This window comes from Tursiops truncatus, chromosome 8, assembly GCF_011762595.2.
Source record: "Tursiops truncatus isolate mTurTru1 chromosome 8, mTurTru1.mat.Y, whole genome shotgun sequence".
NCBI lineage: Eukaryota > Metazoa > Chordata > Mammalia > Artiodactyla > Delphinidae > Tursiops > Tursiops truncatus.
Window position 1 is genome coordinate 12,037,795 of NC_047041.1, and position 25,402 is coordinate 12,063,196.

The 25,402-nt window shown below is 38.1% G+C and overlaps 1 protein-coding gene across 8 annotated transcripts in view; it reads right to left on the reverse strand.

Moving 5' to 3' along the window:
* Window positions 1-14,813, reverse strand: part of TBCEL (tubulin folding cofactor E like) — an 82,100-nt gene extending 67,287 nt beyond the window's left edge. For 3 of the 8 annotated variants that reach the window (XR_012333291.1, XM_073808067.1, XM_073808070.1), the window contains exon 1: window positions 14,618-14,812. The gene's annotated coding sequence lies outside the window, so the exon portion shown is untranslated. Of the gene's footprint in view, window positions 1-2,900; window positions 3,152-12,965 lie in introns of all 8 variants that reach the window. The other 5 variants (XM_073808069.1, XM_019941751.3, XM_073808071.1 and 2 more) reach the window with 5 other exon arrangements.
* Between the last annotated feature and the right edge of the window lie 10,589 nt (window positions 14,814-25,402).

The window sequence follows — 25,402 nt, forward strand, 5'->3', positions numbered from 1 at the left end:
CTGTATAAAAAAAATAATAAAATAAAATCCAAAAATAATAAATAAATAAATTTAAAAAAAAACAAAGCTAAGGAGGAAAATCTGGATAGCATCAAAGAATCTCTTAGTATTACTAGCTTTCTCAATTTTTGGAAGTTTCTTTTTTTTTTTTTAAGCCCATTTAACTTTTACTTTATGGACTCCTAACCTCATCCCTGCAAAGCTTCCTTTTGTGAAAGACCTCCACTATATCTAAACCCTGCCAGGTTCTTGGACATTTTAGGTAGCTGGGACTTTAGTTTGTTGTTTTGTTTCCTAAATCTTTCTGATCCTCAGCAAAAGTGTACCCAATAAAACATAACTACTCTGGGAAAGTATATGTGTATTTTACATATTTTTACCTCCAGGAAAGATAAAAATGAATAAACAAATAAAGGAATGGATAAAGAAGATGTGGTGCATACAGACAATGGAATACTACTCAGCCATAAAAAAGAACAAAATAATGCCATTTGCAGTGACATGGATGCAGCTAGAGATTATCATACTAAGCGAAGTCAGAAAGAGAAAGACAAATACCGTATGATATCACTTATATGTGGAATCTAAAATATGGCACAAATGAACTTATCTGCAAAACAGAAACAGACTTACGGACATAGAGAACTGACTTGTGGTTGCCAACGGGGGTGTGACTGACTGGGAGTTTGGGGTTAGTAGATGCAAACTATTAAATTTAGGATGGATAAACAACAAGGTCCTATTGTATGGCACAGGGAACTATATCCAACCTCCCGAGTTAAACCATAATGGAAAAGAATATTAAAAAAGAATATATTTATGTGTATAACTGAGTCACTTTGCTGTACAGCAAAAATTAGCACAACACTGTAAATCAACTATACTTCAATTAAAAATTAAATTAAAAAATAAAGGAAAAAGGGTCTATTGATAAGCTTTTTTCTAAATAACTGCTTTAAAAATACTAGAGATATACATTCTGAATTTTTAAAACTTACCAACTGAAAATAAGCAAAAAACCTATAACCCCATGTAGATGTAGTTTTACTTTTCATTAGCTAAGCTAAGCATGTATATAAGTGTCACCAAAAAGCTTTTCTTATCTGAAGCATATTTAGAGCCACAGCCATACCAGGCTCTGGTTGACAGATTTAGAGAGTAGATTAAAAGCCTGAGGATGCACTTTATGGTGTATATTTTTTCAGACCATTTTTTCCATACTATGTAGATACATGATGTTTACACAAAGATTAAATTACTTTTAGATACAGAGCTCTGTAACCTGCCTTTTCACTAAACGGCTCATGAAAAACTTTCTATATCCATAAATATATACATATACAATCTTTTTTTTTTTTTTTTGTGGTACGCGGGCCTCTCACTGTTGTGGCCTCTCCCATTGCAGAGCACGGGCTCCGGACGCGCAGGCTCAGCGGCCATGGCTCACGGGCCCAGCCGCTCCGCGGCATGTGCGACCTTCCCGGACCGGGGCACGAACCCACGTCCCCTGCATCGGCAGGCGGACTCTCAACCACTGCGCCACCAGGGAAGCCCTATAATCATTTTTATGGTCTACGGAGTATTCCATTAACAAGCTTTTGCACCTGAACTCATGAATGACAGCAATCTCTCCCATAAAAACACATTAAAGACATTGTCCAAGTCATCATACTTAGGCTAGACAGTCTCATTCTGTATGGCACTTCTACCTTCACTTATCATAAAGTACATATACCTGCAATTCTATCTCGGTTACCTCCTTGAGCATTATGTAATATACCTAAGTGGATGCCTTCTTGGGATGAAAAGTAAGGAAAATAAATTAGTTCTAAAAACCTTTCAGAACTCTTCTGTAGAATTATAGTTTACTAATTCACAAATTGACTCTGAGTATGCCAAGTGCAAAACTTGAGCATAGCTGATAAGTCCATTATCATAACATACCACACCACCATGATTTCACACCCTACTATGAACCACCCTATTTCTCAGTCTCCTTCTCAACTGTATACTAAACTATATCCAAGTGAAATAATGTAGCACATCAACTTTTCTTGGTAGATTTTTTTTTTAATTAAAAAAAATTTTTTTTTTTTTTTTAAATCCAACATTGCCAAATGAAATGTGAATTCAGACTCCTGGTCAGTCCTTGAGTTGGGCTATTAGTAGGGCACTGTTACCCTCTTCACTTATCACAGCACTATGCTTCTCCTTAAACGTACCACAGGTATTAAAATATCTAATCCAAATCCTTTATTTCATTATATTAGTGGCACCAAAATATCTAAAACTGTGACTCTACGTTATCAGTGAGTACAGCCCCACAGCTGTCTGTATTTTCTACTAAAGAACTATACTGCATACAAGGCACATTTGATGTTGGACAAAAGACAAAGTTTTCTCATCCACAACTGCAAATTAGCAAACAGGACTGATTCTCACGCTAGTAGTCTATTCTACGTAGCACTCAAAATTTCTGATCCAAATGCACTAGCCCAAGAATTTTATTATTTTGATGAGAAAGTATTTGAGAGGAAAAAAATTTAAGAAAATACTGCTATTTAGATGTAAGTACCTCTTTGTGTGAAAATATTTCTAAGAACTTCTTTCTTAATTCCTGTAGCTTCTAACTGTCCAGAAGTGTTGGCTTACACCAATTGTCTATATCCCTATGAAATTAGGCATTTTAGAACGCAGACAAGCACTTTCCACCAACTTTCAGCAATCACAACATAAAAACTTTAATATTCACCACACCCCTTACTCCAATAAATTCCAAGGAGAGTCCACCCTTATCCCCCTTCCCAACCCCTTCCCAAACAAGTCTGCATCCATCCCTACCTTTCTATGTGGCCCAGATTCAATTTGGGAAAATCTCAAGGCTTTTATGTTGCACTTACTCAAAATTCAGGAGTAGAAATATTTACTCTTGAACCGATGCTCCCCAAAAGCCGAGTGTCCCCAGACTGAGATTAACAATCATTTGAAAGACTAGTAATTTTCCACAACCATCTTCTGAAACAGCCAAACTGACACTTATCTCTATTTACAGGACATGATACTGAGGTGACTTGCTCGGGTTTCCGAGGCCCAACCAGCGTGCTAAGTTATACTTTCCGTATCCCTAATCTGTTGAGCCATGCTGTCTTCACTGAAGGAAAAAAAAAAAAAATTCATGTCAACAGTATGTAGCATCATGCACAAATCACAGAAATACAACTTATTAAAATTTATGAAAATCATTACAGCCGAAATACCTCTTGTAACCATGTCAAGGTAGCTGAACCACAAAGCTAAGCAGCAGTATCGATTGGTCTAGTCACCAAAGGGGGAAAAATATTCTCAACTTCCCTTTCCTGCCAAAAAGCAGTAAATATTAGTTTCTTGAATGGATTGGTTTTCATCAGGAGAAAATTGTATACACATGCTATCTTTCAGCTGTGAATACACAAGTTTAAGGTCAATCTGTTCTATAAACTCAGCTGTTTATAGAACAGATTACCCCATCGTCTCTACTTGTGAGTAACTACAGAGGCTATCAACTTAAAGCAAGGCCTCATTAGGAACGGTCTACTAGTTCATCACCCTGCAGCCTTCTAGAGTTTACAGACCACTCTGGCTCACAGCGAAGAAATGCCAGAATGTAAACGTCAGCCACACAGAGAGGTTGCCAGAGTTTACAGGTTATTAAAAAAATTCACTAGCCCTTTCCATATTTAGTGCTATAGTAGTATTACTGCCCTATGGTGATACTGCCTAGTGGTAATAAGTGCTGGTTCTAGAACCAAACTGCCGGGATGTAAATCATGACTGACTCCACCACTCCATTTGACTACAAGGAGGTTACTTTGGTTTCTAAGTCTCCACTGCCTCACTTATAAAAGGGGTAACGGATAGCCCCTAACCCCTAGCTCATAGGGTTGCTGAATGAATAGAGATAACATGGGTAAAACAGGTTTCATTCAGTGCTTGGCACATGGAGAGCACTCACTAAATACTGGCTTACTATTACTCCTACTGCTACTGCTACCACTGTTACTACTCCCATCACCACCCAGTGAGCATGGCAGCATTAATGTAGGGCTGGGGACTTATTTACAAATTTTGCTAAATAGATTTGATCTAATATTTTTTGGTCCTGGGCCTATGCTAATTAATGCCAATTAATGATTCAGGCAGTAAAATGTCTGACATTTATAATGTCACTCCTCCTTAACTAGAAGATCTTCCCTTCTCCACCTGTCTAAATTTTATGCATCCTTCAAGGCCCTACTCAGAATATACTTCGGAGATGAAGCCTTTTCAGATACCTCCTGCCATAATGATCTGTTTCCTTTGAGCTGAGCTCATGGTAAATATTTATTGCCTAAAATATTCAGTGGGCAATTAGTCAATCACATATTGGCATGGATTCTTTTCATTTTTGTCCCATTATTAACTCATGCATAGTGTTGTGATTTTCTTTTGTTTGTTTAATATCTTTAGACTGTATAGCTCTTGAGGGTAAGAACCATATCACAATGCTTCTTTCTATCTATCATGGACTGGAACTTTGCACATAATTGGCACTCAATGAATATGCTAATCAGTGAGTTTTCTAATCACTTCTCATTGTGCATATCAAATGTATTTTATAAAGTATGAAAAGCAGGTGTATTAATAAACTCAGATCAGAGTAGTTACAAACAAAAATGCATCATAGCCACCACTGAATTACTAATTATGTCTACCTCTCCATGGGGATTCCAAAAGTAAGAGATCACACGACAGGGCAATGAATCAGTAACAGAGCCAGAAATACTTGCTTCTGAGCACAAGCTAAATTCTTCTGCAAAAACTACAGCCACAGTAGACTTAATACTGAATATATAACTTTGGTATCTATACTATACTATATGTCTTATATGCAAGAGTTAATAATTTCTGCCATACTTCAGACCAACAGGCACAGTGTAGTAACTAAAGAGGAATACATGTGCATTGCTGGTGAGACTGTAGAATGGAGCAGCTGCTGTAGGAAACAGTGTGGCAGTGCCTCAAATGATTAAACGTGGATTTACCATATGATCCAGAAATCCCACTTCTAGGTGTATACCAAAAGAACTGAAAGCAGGGACTTGAATAGCTATTTGTACACCAATATTCATAGCAGCATTATTCACAATAGCCAAAGGACGGAAACAATCCAAATATCCATAGGCAGATGAATGGATAAGCGAAACGTAGTATGTACATACAATGGAATATTACTCAGCTTTGAAAAGGCAATTCTGACACATGCTACAACATGGCTGAACCTTGAAGACATAACACTAAGTGAAGTATGCCAAACACAAAAGGACAAATCCTATGCGATTCCACTTATATGCGGCATCCAGAGTAGTCACATTCACAGAGACAGAAAGTAGAATGATAGGTGCCAGGGGCTGGGGAGAGTGGGGAACAGGGAGTTATTGATTGACGGGTACAGAGTTTCAGTTTGGGGACAAAAAAGTTCTAGAGATGGACAGTGGTGATGGTGGTACAGCAATGTGAATGTACTTAATGCTACTGATCTGTACATTTAAAATTGGTTAAAATGGTACATATTATATATATTTTACCACAATAAAAATACTTCAAAAATAGGGAATAAATAAAATATGTTACACTAAAAAAAAAAAAGATAAATACAGGTCAAGTCCAAAATGCCTGATTCTTACTCCCTCAGCACAGTTATCAAATTAATGTCAACAATTCACTTAAGGATCTTAAAAAGTGAGGGATAAATTAGCCAAGTCTCAATAAATGCATTTTGTAGGAGATATGATTTATAATGCATACAATCTTACATTTTTCTTGGATTCCTTTACTGGTGTTCACATGGAAAAATGTCACTAATGGATGAGGGATTAATAGAGTTAACATTTAAACTACAATCTCCAAAGGGACTTGCCTTTATAAAATGTATGCCTTAAGTTACTAATAGTACCTATGAGAAAATATGATCCTCATATAAGTCACAATAAAAAGGGTTTAATAATCTAGACCTGTTTCCAACATTTTAAGAATCATGATTCTTTCCTAAAATTCTTTTTTCACTTACCTATAACTAAATAACAATACCATGTTATAAATATAATAAAAATATTCTCAAAAATGACCTATCTTCATTAAGATAATGGCACCCGTCAACCAGAACTTAGTATTTGAGAGAGTCATTGCATAAAATCATTATTTTAAAATAAAATGTTATAAATATATGTCTAAGCATAAGAGGGAAGGGAGAGTGCTAAAGTTCCTGAAAAACTGCCTCCCCAGATTTCATAATACAGTTGAGCCTCATTATTAGCAAATTCTTTATTTGCAAATTCACCTACTCGAATTAATTTGTAACCCCAAAATCAATACTTGCAACGTTTTCACAGTCATTTGCAGATACTTGCAGAGTAAGAAAAACTTTGAGTCACCTGACAGACGTGTACATTTCCAGCTGAGACAGAACAAGGCGTTGCTCTGCCTTCTTGTTTCAGCTCTCATACTGTAAACAAGTGTCCTTTTCACGGTCTATTCAGTGCCAGGTTTTTCATATTTTTGTGCCTTTTTGTTGATTTTACTATTGAAAAAGGCCCCTCAGTGCGATGCTGTGTCCCTAACCACAGGAAGGTTGTGATGTGCCTTATGGAGAAAATTGGTGTTAGATGAGATTTATTCTATCTAACTATAGTGCTGTTCACTATGAATCCAAAGTTAATGAATCAACAATATATACTGAATAAGGTGTCTTTAAACAGAAACACATATAAAACAAAGTCAGTGTATATATGTCCATGCCACTCTCCCACTTCGTCCCAGCTTACCCTTCCCCCTCCCCATGTCCTCAAGTCCATTCTCCACGTCTGCGTCTTTATTCCTGTCCTGCCCCTAGGTTCTTCAGAATCATTTTACATATATACACTACCAAATGTAAAATAGCTAGCTAGTGGGAAGCAGCCGCATAGCACAGGGAGGAAATCAGCTCAGTGCTTTGCGTCCACCTAGAGGGGTGGGATAGGGAGGGAGGGAGGGAGGGAGATGCAAGAGGGAGGAGATATGGGGATATATGTATACATATAGCTGATTCACTTTGTTATACAGCAGAAACTAACACACCATTGTAAAGCAATTATACTCCAATAAAGATGTTAAAAAAAAAAACACACAACAAAGTCACGTATTGATCACTTGACGAAAATGTTGTGTGCAATGACTGGCAGGACCCTAACCCTACATTTCCCCTGGGAGCAATGGTTCCGTATTCACTAATTTGGTGTTCACGGCAACTTTACATAAGTACCATGAATAACAAGAATCAACTGTATTTTGTAAAGAAAACTCTGGAGGAAAAAAATAGATCGGTGGAATTGAAAAGAGAGCCCAGAAACAGGTCTATGTAAATGTACCTGCAAGCATCATAGACATCAGTAAGAAAAGGTTAAACTACACAAGAACTGTCCCAGGACAAGTGAACATAAATCTGGGAAAAATGAAAGGGAATCCTCATCTCACAACACAGAAAAATTCAATCCAGCTAAAATGTGGAAAGCAAACTTTATTCCTATGAGAAGAAAATAGTTATTTTTTTTTAAATAGGAAAAGAGCTCTAAGATCTTGATTTAGGGAAATATTTCATAAGCAAAATGCAAAAAGGAACCATAAAGGAGAAGTCAAATGAAAAACTTTTGATCATCAAAAGACTTTAAACACAGAAAAAGACAAGCCAAAAACTGGAAGATAATTGCAACACATGTAACTAACATGGGGGAACTCCTCAAACCAATAAGAAAAAGGCAAACAACTCAATAGAAAAATGGAAAAGACATGAACAAGTATTTAACAGAAGATAAAATTCAAAAGACTGATAAATATATGTAAAAGATGTTCAAGTTCAATAATTCAGAAACAGAAATTAAAATCTCAACAAACTATCATTTTATATAAATTAGCAAAACTTAAAAATTCTGACAATACCAAGTGCTAGAGAAAATGTGGAAGAATAGGAACTCTTCTATTGCTAGTGAGAGTACAAATACCTTGGAAAACCATTCATCATTGTCTAGAGAAGCTGAAGATGCACATTCCCTGTGACCCAGAAATCTTCCTTCTCAGTGTAAACTCTACCGGAACTTGTAATGTGCACCAGGAGAAAAGTACAAGAATGTCCACAGCAACGGTATTGTTTGAAATTACAAAAATCCTGACCAAAAAAAATGCCCTCACGTGCAAGAACAGGCAATTGGATACATTGCATTATATTCATAAAATGAAATGTTTCCACAGCAACAACACATAATATTTGATCATTTGCTATGACTGCTTCCTTATCAACGTGAATGACTTTTAAAAACACCGTTAAATGGATAAAATAATCACAAGAATATATACAGCACAAGCCCACTTAAACAAAATCAAAAAAATAGAAGATTAATCATCGTATTGTTTAGCGTTACATACATAGGTGATAACTGTAAAGAAAAGTCAGAGAATAAACACGAAATTCAGAACTGTGGTACCCTTGGAGGGTGGGGGTGTATCATCGGAGAGAGGCACACGGGAGGCAAAAGCAGAATTCTTAATTCCCTCCTCAAAACTGCTTCCTCCTCCACCAAGTCCCCACCTCCAGAGTTACATTTTTCTCTTCCTCTCACATCCCTGTAATTAACCAACCTCTAAAACACCCCAATTCTGCCCAATTCTTGCCATTTCCTCTACTTTACTCTGGGTTAAGCCTCCATCAACCTCTCGCTAGGACTGTTGCAATAGCTTCCTCCCAGGTGACTCATGACCATATAATTCATTCTCCAAGATCATCCAAGTGATCTTTTCAAAATCTAAGTCAAATCATGTCCTTTAAACTGTCCAAAAGCTTCCCTTCACACTCAGAATAAAATCCAAATCTTTATCATAGCCTTCGGGGCTTCATTTTATCTGTTCTGTGCTTACTTCTCTAAACTTACCTCCTCCCACCCTTTTCTTAGCCCACTAGGTTTCAGCCAGCATGGCTTTCTACTTCTCAAACCTGCCAAGCTGATTCCCCCTCTTAAGGCTTTTACAGGAATGCCCTTTTCCTGGCTCTCGGCTTAGCTGGCTTCATCTCAGCATTTGAGCCTCAAATAAATGTAAGCACAAATGTCACCTTCTCAGGGAAGCCGCCTCTAACCAGCCCATTAAAAATGGCGCCACTGCCACCGGCAATCACTTATCACCTCACCCTCTTTCATTCTTGACAGCACTTATCCCCGTCTATTAATTTAGTGATAAACTCCACCCAGAACCGAAGTCCCACAAAAGCAGGGAGCTGTCAGTCCAGTTCGGCGTGGTACGAAGCAGTGTCAGGCGCATGGCAACAAATATCTGTCGGCTGAACAAAAAAGTGAATTTTTACTTTGAATAAATATGAAGCAGTATTTTCTGACAGTGACATGAAAACCACGAAAACCAGTGAGAGGTATTACAGATGGAAAGAAACTTTGCAAATCACTGGAAAAGCATTAATCTAAGAGGAATTTTAGTTGAAGCCTTTTCTCAACAGTACTAGTAATAGATCACATTCCTAAGGACCATTAACGAATGATTAGTGAAAGTTTCATATAGCCAGAGTCCTGAGTTATGGAGGTGTGGCATCTGTTTAACTCTCCTAATTCAACCTGAGTTCAGTTATGAATCTGCACTGAAATTTGAGCAAGTTATTTACCTCTCTACGCCTGCTCTCTCATTTGTAAAATGAAACTATTAATAGCTATTTCATAGAGTCATTGTGAAGTTTAAATGAAAAAAAAAGTGTTTAAAGCATCTAGCTGCACCTGGCCTAGCAAGTGGTCAATAAATTGTAGTTATTATTATGAAAACTGAGTAGGAAAGTCCAGAAAAATGGGAGAGCTTATGAGTCAAATAACCCCCAGGCACCTTCTGCTTCTAGCGGAGGTAGACTAATTATATACAATGTACTGGGACCATAGGCCAGGACTAAGTCCTTTTCCCTCCAAAAAGAAGACCAATGTACACAAGGGTAATACGTAAGTATGGACAAAGCACTTTGAGAACACCAAGGGAGTGACTCTCTTCAAGAAGGTCAGCCACACATAAACCTGAGTCTTAAAAGAGGTCACAGGAATTCCTAGATGAAAAATAAGGGGGAAAGGCACAAATAAGTGAAAGTGAGAAATGCAGTGTGGCTGGTGTGGAGTGTGAGGGAGAAGGGCTGGGAGATGAAGATGGGCCTGCAGGACCAGATGGCAAGAGGCTAAGGTCCTCTGTTTCCAAGTCTGCACTTTATCCTTCAGGGAAATGAAGGGTGGGGGGGAAATCTAACATGTTAATTTGGTACCAATCCTTCTAAAGAAGGCAAAACACATTTTTATGAATTTAAACCTAAACACCATATAGGTCCACCAACTGTTATGTCTAAAATGGAAAATAAATGTTAAGCCTAAATTCTTGAAAACAGGAGCAATTTGCTTAACAATGACCGACACAATCTGTTCTCAAGTTTCATTACTTTGATGAGCCTTGTTACCGTGATCATCATGACAAAAGCAGAAAATATCTATTGAGTTCACTATTTACCTTGTAGTATGTTGTTTTTTATGTGATATCATTCAATTCTCACAACACCTTTATAAAAGGTACTATTATTAACCCCATTTTACACATCGGAAAACTAAAGCAAAGAGAGGCTAGTCAGATGGCTAGTGAGTGAAAGAAGATTCAAATCTAGGCTGCGTGACTCCAAAGCCCTCAAATTAAACCAATATGCTGAACTGAAACTGCTCAGTTCACTTACATCATTTGCTAAAAAAACTGTATGTGTACCTACTGTATTTTAAAGCATCACGGCTAGGTCAGCAATTCTCAAGTTTTACTGTACATTAGAATCACCTGGGCAGATTCCTAGATTCTGATTCAGTAAGTCTAGGGCAGAACTTCCAGAGATCCGCAATTTTAACCATTAGTTCAATCAATTCTGATTCACTTGATCATAGTTCATTCTGATCACCATGAGCTATCCTATGACAAAACGTGTGCTAGATGTCCTAGAGATCTGAATATATTTGATCTTCTGTCTCCATGAGTTTACAATCTAAAAGAGACAGGAACAAGATACACAAACAGTAAATACAAAGCAATACAGGAAAAGCAATATAAACAAAACGGCAAGAGAGACTTCAAGGAAGAAGGATCATCTGTAATGAAATGAAGATGAGTAGGATTTCATGAAGAAAGGGAACATGCTTCCCACAGACTCTCAGGAATAATGTTACATACAAAGGAAGGTACGACGAGTAGACAGCTTGGCAGGAACAGAGGATCTGCGTTTAGGAATGCAAAAATAATGTCAGTAAAAAGTAGAGGCTGTAGAATGCCCTCAACGTCAAACTAAACACTATGGGCTTTATTCAGTGCTGGCACTGGGAAACCACTAATGGTTTTTGAAGAGGGAAATTATAAATGACAGCAATATTCTTTGGCAGAGTACTCTGATGAAGCTATGCAAGGTCAAGCAGATGGAGAACGGGAACAGTTAGGCTGTTAGCATTCCAATCCCAAAGAGGTAAAAGCTAGAACACAGTAGTGGCAAAGAAAAAGGGGAGAACGGTACCTCAACAATGAATTGCATGCAGGGCAAAGGCAACAATCACAGCTAAATGATTTCTTCACCCCTTAAGTCCAAACTGTATTACTATCAGTTTTGTATTACTCTTTACAACTTTTTCTGTACAGCCAACTAGGCCCAAAATATACAGAGTTCACTTATTTAAAACACAGCCCACGACTAAGATGTCAGCTAACAGGTCTCTGAGCAGCCAAAATACATGTCACATAGTTGATACACTAAAAAAAAAGTATTTTTATATATATTGTATTTAACATATATATAAATGAAAGAACATTATTCAGAGCTATATAATCTCATTCTACGCAAAGTTCTAACAAAGGTAAGCGTCTAATTTCCAAACCCACAGCAGTTTGGAAGCAAATATTAGAAAGGGAAAAGAGCCTGCTATAAGTGGAAATACTTAAAGAGTCTGAGGTTCAAGAGAAGAAATGAAAACTATAAAAAAGCACACACAATCACTCAGGGTAAATTCTCCACAACTGTTTATTGACAGGTACACGTGATTCCCAGAAAAATGAAATTAATGAGAATCTTCCTTAATGTCCCAAACACCTACCACAAAAAGAAAACTTTTAAAACATTCTTTAAAGAGAAATATTTTAAAACAAATATTTACCTGATTAGAAGGTAATTTTTAAAGGACGGCTGATACATGCCAGCACGGCCCCTCTCATCAGTAACCAAGACATAGTCAATAGTTAAAGGTAAGAAAGATATATTTTATAACACACAAAGTTTGAAGATAATAAGAGTGCTTTCATAAGGCATCTAATCAAGAATGTGGTCCCACTGGTAAACTTTAATTTGGGCAATACTTTCCTAATGGCTGTGCCTTTGAATTCCATGTTCCAAATAATACAAAGCCATCCTCAACAAAAACTAAAACTATTAAACTGGTCTTAAATACACCCTATAAATGTACCTACTGAAGTCAGGCAACATCATTTGACACTCAACGCCCTGTAACAACAGGCTGTGTGACAACTTTTAAAAGGACTTTAAACATGGCAACACATGAAGGCCTCTCACTTTGTTTACCAACACTCATTAACATTTATTATACTACCACTCATACAAGGACCTCACCTATTTTATAAACAGACGAAAATGCCATTTTTATGGGGGGAATTAAGATGTTAACTGAATCAAAGTTACACTTAAGTTTATGATTAAGTTACTAAAGCCATGAACCTGCACCTTTAATCATGTAGAAAAAGTATACCATACATTAATTATTGGAGTAAGGAAGTATGGGTTTCAGCTTGAGATTTTTTAAACAGCAGAAAAGCAAAATTAGTGTATTAACACTGTAAGATTAAAATAAAATTACCTTAAAGATGCTGTAGGGATGAATCAACTATATGGAACTAGGCCTCTCATATTTCTCAGACCCAGCAAAGGACAGAGAAAATTAAAGCACACACTTATTTCAAAAATTTCACAAATGATCAGGCAACATTAAGCTATCAAAGGTTAAGATTATGGTACAATTTGCTACCCCTTATAAATATGTAAACAAATGAAGCAGTCCGTCGCACCAGGTGGGCTCCACTCTACCTCCCATCCATCTCCTTGTAATCATCCTTGCTCTCTAGAAACATATATGAAGACACTAATTGAAGCCAAAGAAATGTGCCTTGGCGAGAGTGCCTGCCAAACTGCAACTTGTGACCCACATAACAATTTAGTGGATTTAGTCAGCATTTTTTAATGGAAAAGAATGAATAATAGAAATGATCAGTATGCATCATAAGTAACAAGGGTAAATACTGCTTTGTGAAACTTTTGTCGGTATGTACTAGATCATGATGTAAAATGTACTTCTAACTATGGAGCAAAAAGTTTGAAAGCCCCTACCCTAGAGATTTAGGTCAAATGCCTCAGGACTCAAAGGCTGAATGTCTTCATTAGTCCTCCGAACCTACACATAATCTCTTAGCTCACGATGGACTCGTGGAAACCAATTTAAGAGCTCCAGGGCAGCATAAAAAGAATGGGGACATGCCTCAACTAAACCTGTATCTGGACCTGAAAGAACTAACTTCCCCAAACAACAGACCTAGGCGGTGCCTACAAGCTTCTGGTAGCTTAGCAACCTTCAGAGTAGAGCTCCTCCTTCCTCCACTGACTATAAACAGTTCTAGTCTTCCAACCAACTTTCCTGAACTACAACTTCTAGAACACTGTGCCCCAAGAGAAGACAGTATTAAATCTCCTTCTCGCTTCACCAATTCCCAGTATGTCTCCCTAGAAGAGGGCCTTGTACTCTGTACTCCCCATTCTCAGCGAAGAATGAAGCTCCGCACAGATTCTTACCCTCCCCCTTTCCCAGATCCCAGGACGGGGCACCCTCCTCCCAGGCCCCATCCTACTCCAAGCGCCTCACTGTCAGTTAATTGTCTTGGGGGCAAAATGATTCTCCCAAAAGTCCTTATTAAACTACCGCATCCTTCTACCAGCCCCCGGAAGGGGCAGGCCTAGAGTCCCAAGAGCCTGGGAATGCCAGTCCGCTCCTTGCCCCACCGAACCTCCCTCGGGAAACGTCCTTTATTTTATTTTTGATTTTTTGATTTTTTTTTTTTTGCTTCAGTGGTTCAGAGGCAAGTTTCCTATTTCCCCAGCAGCCCCCGAGTCGTCTCCATCTCCTACCAGCCAGGGGGCATCTCCTCATCCCCCACGTCCCCGGGGCACAGTGATTAGTCCGGATTCTCAGGAATTCGGACAGGCTCCCCCCAGACGCCCTCCTCCAACCCGGGCCCCGACTCCCTCTCCCAGCCCAGGCCCTCCCCGCGCCGCCTCAGCCCAGGCCCGGCCCCATCTTCCCTCCGACCGGGCAGATGTCCCATCCTCCCCTTCGCCCACGCAGGCCTCGTCCCGCTCCGACTTCTTCCCGCTGTTTCCTCGTACGGCACCCCGGCTCCGGAGGGGAGCCCCTCGGGCCTCGAGAACCCGGCGGAGCCGGCAGGCCCGGGCTCCACTCACCCCTCAGCCCGGGAGGCGGGGGAGCTGCTGCGGCGGCTCCTCGGGCTGCGCCTCTCCTCCCCCCTCCCGGCCGCAGCCGTGGCCGCCGCTCAGCCTCCGGCCTGCTCCGGGCCGGCTGCAGACCGGATCCGCTTCACCTCGTCCCCAACTCCGGCCGCCTGAGCCCAGTGTCCTGCATTGACCCGGAAGCAGCTTTCCCGGCCCAACAACAACACGTGACCCCTCGCACGTGTCACGTCCGCTGCGTGAATGGGAGGGGGCGCCGGAGGAGCGGGTCCTCCCCGACCGAGCTGGGGTTGCCATGGCGACGGGGATGTCTGTGCCGGCCTGGTCGACCCTAGAAACACACCTCATCTGCTCTTTCTCTTGCCCGTCATGAGGGGACACCCTGGGTGCAAAGGATGAGTACAAATTGTCAAATCAGAGTGGAATAGGGGCAGGTCAGAGCAGAGCCCGGGCCTCTGCGAGGGTGCTGTCTTACAGAAAAGGAGCGTTAAGTTGAACCTTCCAGACTTACTTAGGATTTTGTCCTGATTCTGTCACTAGTTTGCCGTGTGACCCTGATCAATTCACTTACTGTCTCTGTCTTCAGTGTCCTCAATAGCGAGCTCTAGGCTGTAATCTAATACAGTCCCAAGATGCTTTTGTGTAAGGATGCGGTAGCACTCTGGCCTTTATTCTGTGTCCTCTTCACAGGGCCTGTGGCATCCTGAGCTTTTGGTGCTCCAACACCTTCGTAGTAATAGCATCTTCCCCTTATAGAGCCCCTTCCAGATAACAGGCACTGTACATATGCTACTTCTAATTTTTACCACCTTCCCAAAGTAGGTATTTTATAGAATTAAAAGCTGAACTTCATAGAGGTTAAGTGATCTGCCCAAGACCATTAGTAAAAATGACCAGGCTGAGATTGAAATTCAGGTCAATCTGGCACGAAAGTCAAATCCATGCATTTCACATTATGCCATACTATTGCTCCAGCTCCATACATGTTATGTCTTACTGTTTAGCTGTGATTGCTTAGTACTTCTTTGACCATTTCTTTTGCAGGAATGTACATGAAATAGGGATGATGCTGGCTGATCCTGAAGAGAATTCAGCCTTATAAGGATATTTTAGCTGAAGAGCTAGGAGTTGACGAGGTCTACGTGCATAAGTTGTGTGTGCTTTCGTGTAGTGTGTGTCAGGGAGCAGGTGAGGAGTTGTGATGTGCATGCACGTGTATTTATTGGTTCATAGAGTGGGGAAGACAAAATTCTTTACAAGGGACTCCGTGGCAGTTCCTGGGGACTTACTTCTCTTATTGTATTTTGTTTTGAGTTGTCCCATTGGTAGGGCTTAGGGAAATTCGAAAAAACAAAAAAAAGCCTGAAAGAGATGATTAAAGAAACTGTTCTGGGGCTTCCCTGTTGGCGCAGTGGTTGAGAGTCCGCCTGCCGATGCAGGGGACACAGGTTCGTGGCCCCGTCTGGGAGGATCCCACATTCCGCGGAGCGGCTGGGCCCGTGAGCCATGGCCGCTGAGCCTGCGCGTCTGGAGCCTGTGTTCCTCAACGGGAGAGGCCACGACAGTGAGAGGCCCGCGTACTGCAAAAAAAAAAAAAAAAAAAAAAAAAAAAGAGAAGAAACTGTTCTGAGGATCACGGGGAGGGTGAACCAAGCAGTGGGGCTGAGGTGGGGGCCTCCCTCCTTCTTCAGAGAACAGAGCATCCTTCTGGCACCTTAGGATGGATGGCTTTGGAAGCATCAGGATTGTTGGCATAACCAACATCTAAAGTCGCCTCAGTGGCAAGGATCATGAGAAGAGCTGAGTAGACTAGGCACAGAGGAAGAAGAGTGAGGCGGATGCTGCATGGATACTTTACTGATAGACTTACTTGTGAGCTCAGGTACCCTTGGGTACACCCAGAAATATGCAGGAAGTTAGATGTCCTGTGAGCAACTAGGAAAAAAGGCAAGAAATGTGGGTCATTACTGTTAACAAATTCTGTGTACAATGTATATAACTACATATATGAGTAATGGATATGATTGGGTGTGATTAGATACAGTCAGCCCTCCGTACCCCTGGGGTTCGATATCCACGGGTTCAACCAATCACAGGTAGAGAATATTCAGAAAAAAGAAAATTCCAGAAAGTTCCAAAAAGCAAAACTTGAATTTGTTGTGCACAGGCAACTATTTACATGGCACTATTTACATAGCGCTTATACTATATTAGGTAATATAAGTAATCTAGAGATGATTTAAAGTATACTGGAGGATGTGTGTGGGTTATTTGCAAATACTACACCATTTTATATAAATGGATTTTGGTGTCTGCATCTGTGGATTTTGGTGTCTTCAAAGGTCCTGGAACAATCCCCCACAGATATCGAGAGATGACTCCTTGACTTACTTTTCTTTCATTCCCTTCTCTCCCCTTATGGTGCAAACTCCTAAAGACAAGATCAATGTCTCTACCTATCCCTGGTCTATCTCCACGAGATAGGCAGAATTATCTTTCTAAAACTCATGTGTGATCGTGTTCTTCCCTGTCTGCTCTTATTCTATACCGCCCTGTTCAATCTGGTAGGCACTAGCCATATGTGGTGATTTAAATTTAAATGAATTAAAATTGCATTTCCTGAGTCACATAACACTAGCCACATTTCAGGTGCTCAGTAGCTATATGTGACTAGGACTATCATATTGGACACTGACGATATAGACTATTTTCATCATCACAGAAAGTTCTCTTGGGCAGTGCTGCTCTAGACTCTCAAGCCCTCATGTGTAAGTTCTTTGGGAATTTGCTTCGCTGAACCCTTTGCTTGAAACATTATTCTTCCACCTCCTTGAGACTGAAAATTATATATAATTGCTTATTTTCTTGTCTCCTTGACTAGCACATAAGCCTTAATGAAGGCAGGAGCTAGATCCATCGTGTTCACAGTTGATTCCCTATTATCCCTAAAGGACCGTTATAGACAAGGAGACAGTTGATAGGGAAGTAAAATGAGAGAAAGTAACAGAAAGGCAAATTTCTGGTCATTTTAGTAGAAATTGTTGGTAATTTAATTGTTTTGACCTACAAACAGCAATTTCATATAGTTCAAGCTAATAATAAGGAAGAACTTCTGAAGAATTGGAGTGCTTTAGTGGGTTCTAATGAATTCACCGTTACTGGGATAGGTTAAGCAAAGAATGGGATAGGTTAAGCAAAGGGGAAATCTGTTAGAATGGTGTATAAATAATTCCTGGATCAGTTGGACTAGTTAACTAGTCAACTAGTCCAATTCTAAGATTCTAAGTCTACGGTCCTCCATCCAGCTCTTTAATTCAGGGCTGAGTATGCTATAACAATAATCATAGCTACTTTCTGAGTTTTTATTATGTGCCAAACATGCTCGAGATATTTCACATAGATTATTTCCTTTAATCCTCACAAAGATTTTTTTTAATTAATTAATTTATTTTTGGCTGCATTGGGTCTTCGTTGCTGCGCATGGGCTTTCTCTCTAGTTGTGGCGAGCGGGGGCTACTCTTCATTGCAGTGCACAGGCTTCTCATTGCGTTGGCTTCTCTTGTTGTGGAGCATGAGCTCTAAGCGCGCGGGCTTCAGTAGTTGTGGCACACAGGCTCCGTAGTTGTGGCTCACGGGCTCTAGAGCTCAAGCTCAGTAGTTGTGGCGCACGGGCATAGTTGCTCCGTGGCATGTGGGATCTTCCCGGACCAGGGCTTGAACCTGTGTCCCCTGCGTTGGCAGGCAGATTCATAACCAGTGCGCCACCCGGGAAGTCCCTTACAATGATTTTTGTGAAGTACATTTGGTGCCATCAGATTTGCCAAGTAAGACTCAGGTTAAGTGATATACCCAGCAACATACAGTTAGTAAATGGCAGGGGCTGAATTCATATTTAGGTCAGTCTGACACCAGAATCTGAGTTCATAATAATGGGATATAGTAATGATGGGCTATAGTTCAACAGGAAGTTTCAGTCAGATTTTTGCATGTTCTTCTAATTCAACAAATGGTTATTTTATAATGGATGTATGTCTTTCACCTAGCTAGGTGGTTTGGGGAAAACAAAGACGGATAAGGCATCGTCCCTAAAATGTAGTTGGAAAGATAATGCATATGCCCAAATAACAGTGATATAGGACAGTTAAATGTCTATTATTTAAAAGGGGATTTAGGGAGTCATCTTCTTAGCTGAAGACCTCTCCCAAGTAGGCAAAAGGATAAGGACAGAATTATATGAGAATTCAGTATGAACAGCATCAGTACACAAATGGGAACACAGGGGAAGAGAAAAACAACTGCTTCACTTGAAAGAATAATGGCTGGTTTCGAAATTGAGAGTCTGCAATGCTAGTCCTGGTTTTCCCACTAACCAGCCATGTCACTTGATCTCTTTCTGCCTTAGAGCTTTATCTGTCTGATAACCTGAATTGGATAAACAACCATGGTGAATACATATAATATTTTACATGTATATATTTTCAAGAGGAAGTACCATAGCTTCCATGAGATTCCCAGAGAAATCACTACTCGAAAAACTTTTAGCCTACATTACAGCTTTAAATGCTGCAGTTCTGAGATTCTGTATTTGATTTTGGTCAACATTATTGACGTATCTGTCAGGAAATGGACTGTCATGCCAAGCTTAATGACCAAGCAAAAGGCAGAAATATTTTTAGTTTAACCCGGAGACTCATAGCTAGAACTATTTAGAAAGCATCAGGATTTTCTTACTGGGCAGAATATGGTCTTAAAAAACCAATTAGTTCTGCCATGTGCATAAATGGATCAGTTGCAAGAAGCTTAATTATCAAGGAGGCTTTACATTTACTAAGATCATTTGTAACAAATTGCTGGAAACGTCACTAAACCCTCTTAGTTTTTATATTTCTGTGTGTATAATATACACAGAGAAAACTGTACATACATGAACAGTTCAATGAATTATCACAAAGCAAAAACCCATGTAGCCACCAGCCTGTCAAGTCATAGAACAAGGCCAGTTTCCCAAAGTCTTCCCCCAGTAACTACACCACCATTCTCCCCAAAGTTAACTACTATTTTTCTAATATTGTAGCTTATTTTTCCATTTTTAAACTATATAAATGAAATCAAATGAGATGACTTCCTTCACTTAACATGGTGAATCTTCCACGTTGTTGCTGATAGCTGAAGTTTATTCATTTTTGTTGTTAAATAGTATTTCATATTATAATCCACCACAATTTATCTGTTCCACTACTGAAGGATGTTTGGGTTGTTTCAGGCTTTTGACTATTATGCATAATGCTGCTATGAACATTCTTGTACTTAATTTTTAGTGCACATATATACACGCTTCTGTTGGGAATATACTCAGGAGTAAAATTGATGGGTCACAGCTTTAGATCAGCACTGTCTAGTAGAAATATAGTGCAAGTCAAGTCACATATGTAATTTAAAATTTTCTAGTAGCCACATTAAAAACTTAAAACATGAATATTAATCATGTATTTTATTACTCCAATATATCCAAAATGTCATTTTAATGTCATCAATATGAAAATTATTAATTAGGTATTTTACGTTCTTTCATATATTGAATCTTCAAAATTCAGTGTGTATTTTACCCTATTACAATTTGTACTATCCACAGCTTAAGTGTTCAGTAACCAAATGTGGTACTAACTATTATTACTACCTCTTAAGTGTTCAATAACAAAATGTGGTACTAACTATTACTACTACTTCTTAAGTGTTCAGTAAGCAAATGTGGTACTATTACTACTACTACATTGGGCAGTGCAACTTTGGATTATACTGCCAAACAGTTTTCCAAAGTGCCTGTGCCAATTTACACTTCTGACAGCAGTGTACGAGTTACAATTGTTCCACGTCTTTATCAATACTTGGTATTGTGCGTCTTTTTAATTTTAGTCATTTTGATGCTTGTGTAGTAGTATCTTATTTCGTTTTAATTTGCATTTCCTTAATGATAAGGTGGTTGAGTATCTCTTCCTATGCTTATTGGCCAATTGATATTCTCTTTCATGAAGAGTATATGTCCTTTTATTCTACTGAGTTTGTCTTTTTCTTATTGGTCTGATAAAATTAGTTGAAAGGTATTCTCTCTTTTTCAGTGAAGTAAGTCAGAAAGAGAAAAACAAATATCGTATATTAACGCATATATGTGGAACCTAGAAAAATGGTACAGATGAACCAGTTTGCAGGGCAGAAATAGAGACACAGATGTAGAGAACAAACGTATGGACACCAAGGGGGGAAAGTGATGGGGGGTGGTGGTGGTGGTGGGATGAATTGGGAGATTGGGGTTGACATATACACACTAATATGTATAAAATAGATAACTAATAAGAACCTGCTGTATAAAAAATAAAATTAAATTTAAAAATTAAAAAAAAAGTATTCTCTCTTTTTCTATTCCCTGCAAAAATTTGTGTAATATTGGCATCATTTGTTCCTTCGATGATTGTTTGAGTTCTCTGGTAAAGCCATTTTGACCTAGAGTTTTTTATATGAAAAGTTTTCAATTACAGATTCAATTTATTTCGTAGTTAGGCATTATTCAAGTTTTCCTACTCTTCCTTACACCCATTTTAGTTAAGTTGTAGTTTTCCAGGAATTTGTTCACTCCGTTTAAGTTTTCAAATGTATTAGCATAAAGTTGTTCATGATATCCTATTATCTTTGTCAGAGCTACAGGACCTATAGTGACATCTCATTTTTATTCTAGGTAATGGTTACTTGTGCCATGTCTTTTTCCTTGATTAATCTCACCAGTTTTTTTGGTCTTCTGAGAAAATCAATTACTGGTTTTGTTGAATCTCTCTGTTATACTTTTCCCTGTTTTATTATTTTCTACTTATTTCTTTATTATTTTCTTCCTTCTGCTCTTATTGGGTATAATTTACTGTTCTTTTTCTAACTTTCTTCTTTTCTCTAATGCATTTAGAACTACATATTTGCCTCTACATACAGCTTTAGTTGATTGCCATAGTTTTGATATGCAGCATTGTCATTCAGTTTAAAATATTTTCTAATTTCTTTAGTCCATTGATATGACAGATTACATTAATTGATGTTTTTAATTGAGATATAATAACATACAACATTGTGTGTTAATTTGATACATTTATATATTGCAATATGTTTACCACCATGGCGTTAGCTAACACCGCCATCATCTCACATAATTATCACTTCTTTTTTTGTGGTGAGGACAGTTAAGATTTAGTCTCTTTGCAGCTTTAAAGTTTAGAATACAGTATTGTTGACTATAATCACTTTTCTGAGCACTAGATCTCCAGAACATATTCATCTTCTAGTTGCAAGTTTAAGTACCCTTAAATAACATCTCCTTAATTCCCCCACTCCCCAGCCCCTGGTAACCAACATTTTACTCTGTTTCTACTACAAGTTTGGCTTTTTCAAACTCCGCATATAAGTGATATCATACATTATTTGTCTTTCACTGTCTGGCTTATCTCATTTAGCATAACACCCTCAAGTTTCATCCATGCTGTTGCAAATGCAGGACTTCCTTCTTTTTCATGGCTGAATAATATTGCATTGTGTATATGTACACCACATCTTCTGTATCCATTTATCCATTGACAGACACTTAGGTTGTTTACATATCTTTGCTACTGTGAATAATGCTGCAATGAACATGGGAGTGCAGGTATCTTTCTGATATCCTGTTTTCATTTCCTTTGGCTAAATACCCAGAAATGAGATTGCTGGATCATGTGGTAGTTTGATTTTTAATTTTTTGAGGAATTTCCATACTGTTTTCCCTAGTGGCTGAACCAATTTACATTCCCACCAACAGTACACAAGGGTTCCCTTTTCTTCACATCCTCACCAACACTTGTTATCTCTTATCTTCTTGATAATAGTCATTCTAACAAATGTTAGGTGATACCTCATTGTGATTTTGATTTGCATTTTCCTGATGATTAGTGGTGTTGAGTATCTTTCCAGGTACCTGTTGTTCATTTGGATGTCTTCTTTGGAAAAATAGATGTCCGTTGGGAAAAATGCCTGTTCAAGTTTTCTGCCAATTTTTAAATCAGATTGTTTGATTTTTGTTTATTGATTTGTATGAGTTATTTTAAATTTTGAATATTAACCTCTTATTTGATATGTGGTTTGCAAATGTCTTAGTCTGTAGGTTGCCTTTTCATTTTGTTCATTGTTTCTTTTGCTGTATAGAAGCTTTTTAGTTAATTGTAGTCCCACTTGTTGATTTTTTTATTTTGTTGCTTGTGCTTGTGCTATAACATAAAAAAATCATTGCCAAGATCAATGTCAAGGAGCCTCTTTCCTATGTTTTCTTCTAGGAGTTTTACAATATCAGGTCTTATGTTTAAGTCTTTAATCCAGTTTGAGTTGATTTTTGTGTATGGTGTAAGAAAGGGGTCCAATTTCATTTTTCTGTATATCCAGATTTCCCAACACCATTTGTTGAAGAGACTATCCTTTCCCCATTGTATATTCTTGGTTATCTTGTAAAATATTAGTTGGCCATAAGTGCAGGGGTTTATTTCTGGGCTCTTTATTCTGTCCTGTTGGTCTGTGTGTCTATTTTTATGCCAGTACCATATTGTTGTAATTATTATAGCTTTGTAATATAGTTTGAAATCAGGACCTGTGGTGCCTCCAGCTTTGTTCTTCTTTTTCAGTGTTGCTTTGGCTATTTGGAGTCTATAGATGGCTTGGGTAGTAGGACATTTTAACAATATTGACTCTTTTGATCCATGAACACAGGATATTTTTACATTTTTGTGTGTGTCTTCCTCAGTTTTTTTCATCAAGTCTTGTAGATTTCATTGCCGCAAAACAAGTCTTAGCAAATTTAAGATCAAAATCATACCAAGTATCTTTTCTAACCACAGTTATGTGAAACTAGAAATCAACAACAAGAGGAAAACTGAAAATTTACAAGCATGTGTACACTAAACAACACACTCCTAAACATCTAACTAATGGGTCAAAGAAAAAATCAAAAGGAAATTTTAAAATGTCTCAAAGTAAATGAAAATCAAAACACAATATACTAAAACCTATAGGATGCTGCAAAAGCAGTTCTTACAGGAAAGTTTGTAGTGATAAATTCATATATTAAGAAAATAGAAAGGTCTCAAATAGGCATCCTAACCTTATACCTCAAGGAATTAGCAAAAGAATAACAACTAACCCCAAGGTTAGCACAAGGAAGGAACTGACAAGGATCAGAGCAGAAATAAGTGAAATAGAGACCAGAAAAATAATAGAAAATATCCAGAAAACTAAGAACTGATTTTTTTAAAAAAGATAAACAAAATTGACAAACCTTTAGCTGGTTTGACTAAGAAAAAATGAGTGAAGACACAAACTTCTAAAATCAGAAATGAAAGTGGAGTTATTACAACTGATACCACAGAAATATATAGGATCATAAAAGACTACTATGAACAATTATGTGCCAACAAATTGGATAAATTTATCTCCCCAAGTGGATAAATTTCTAGAAATATACAACTACCAAGACCAAATCGTGAATAAACAGGAAATTTGAACAGACCAAAAAGGAAATTGAATCAGAAATCAAAAACTTCTCAACACAAAACGCCCAGGACCACATGGTTTCACTGTTGAATTTTATCAAACACTTAAAGAATAATTAAGGCCAATTCTTCTCAAATGCTTCCAAAAAATTGAAGAGGAGGGAACACTCCCAAACTCATTTTACAAGAACAGAATTATCCTGATATCAAAGCCAGTTAAGGATACTACAAGAAAAGAATACTATAGACCAATATCCATGCTGAATATAGATGCAAAAATTCTTAACAAAATATTAACAACCTGAATTCAACAACACATTAAAAGGATCATACACCATGATCAAGTGGAATTTATCACTGGGTTTCAAGGATGGTTCAACTTATGCAAATCAATAAATGTGATACATCACATTAATAGAATGAAAGATAAAAATCACATGATCATCTCAATAGATGCAAAAAAAAAGCATTTAACAAAATATGACATCCTGCATTATAAAAACCCTCAATAAGTTGGGTATAGAAGGAACATACCTCAATATAATAAATAAATGTAATAAAATAAATAATATGACATACCCACAGCTAACATCATACTCAACAGTGAAAGGCTGAAAGCTTTTCCTCTGAGATCAGGAATAAGACAAGAGTGCACATTCTCTTATTCAACATAATACTAGAAGTCCTAGCTAGAGCAATCACTCAAAATAAAGGCAACAAAATTGGAAAGGAAGACGTTAAATTGTCATTATTTGCAGGTGATGTGATCTTATATATAGAAAGTCCTAAGACTCAACCAAAAAACTGTTAGAACTAATCAACAAATTCAGTAATGTTGCAAGATATAAAATTGTACAAAAATCAGTTGTGTTTCTATACAGTAACAATAAAATATCTGAAAAAGAAATAAAGAAAACTATCCCATTCACAATAGCACTAAAACTAGTAAAATGCTTAGAAATAAATTTAACCAAGGAAGTGAAACATCCATACAATGGAAACTACATTAATTGATTTTTAAACGTTAAACCAGCCTTGCACTGCACTTGATTGTGGTGTTTAATTCTTTTTATATGTTGTCAGATATGATTTGCTGATATCTTGTTGAAGGTTTTTGCATCTATGTTCATGAGAGATATTGGGAATTTTACTAATCTTTGACTTATGCAAGAAATATAGTGTCAATAGATACGAGAACTTGAGAGAATTTTAGTGAGCATTTTAAGCTTAATAA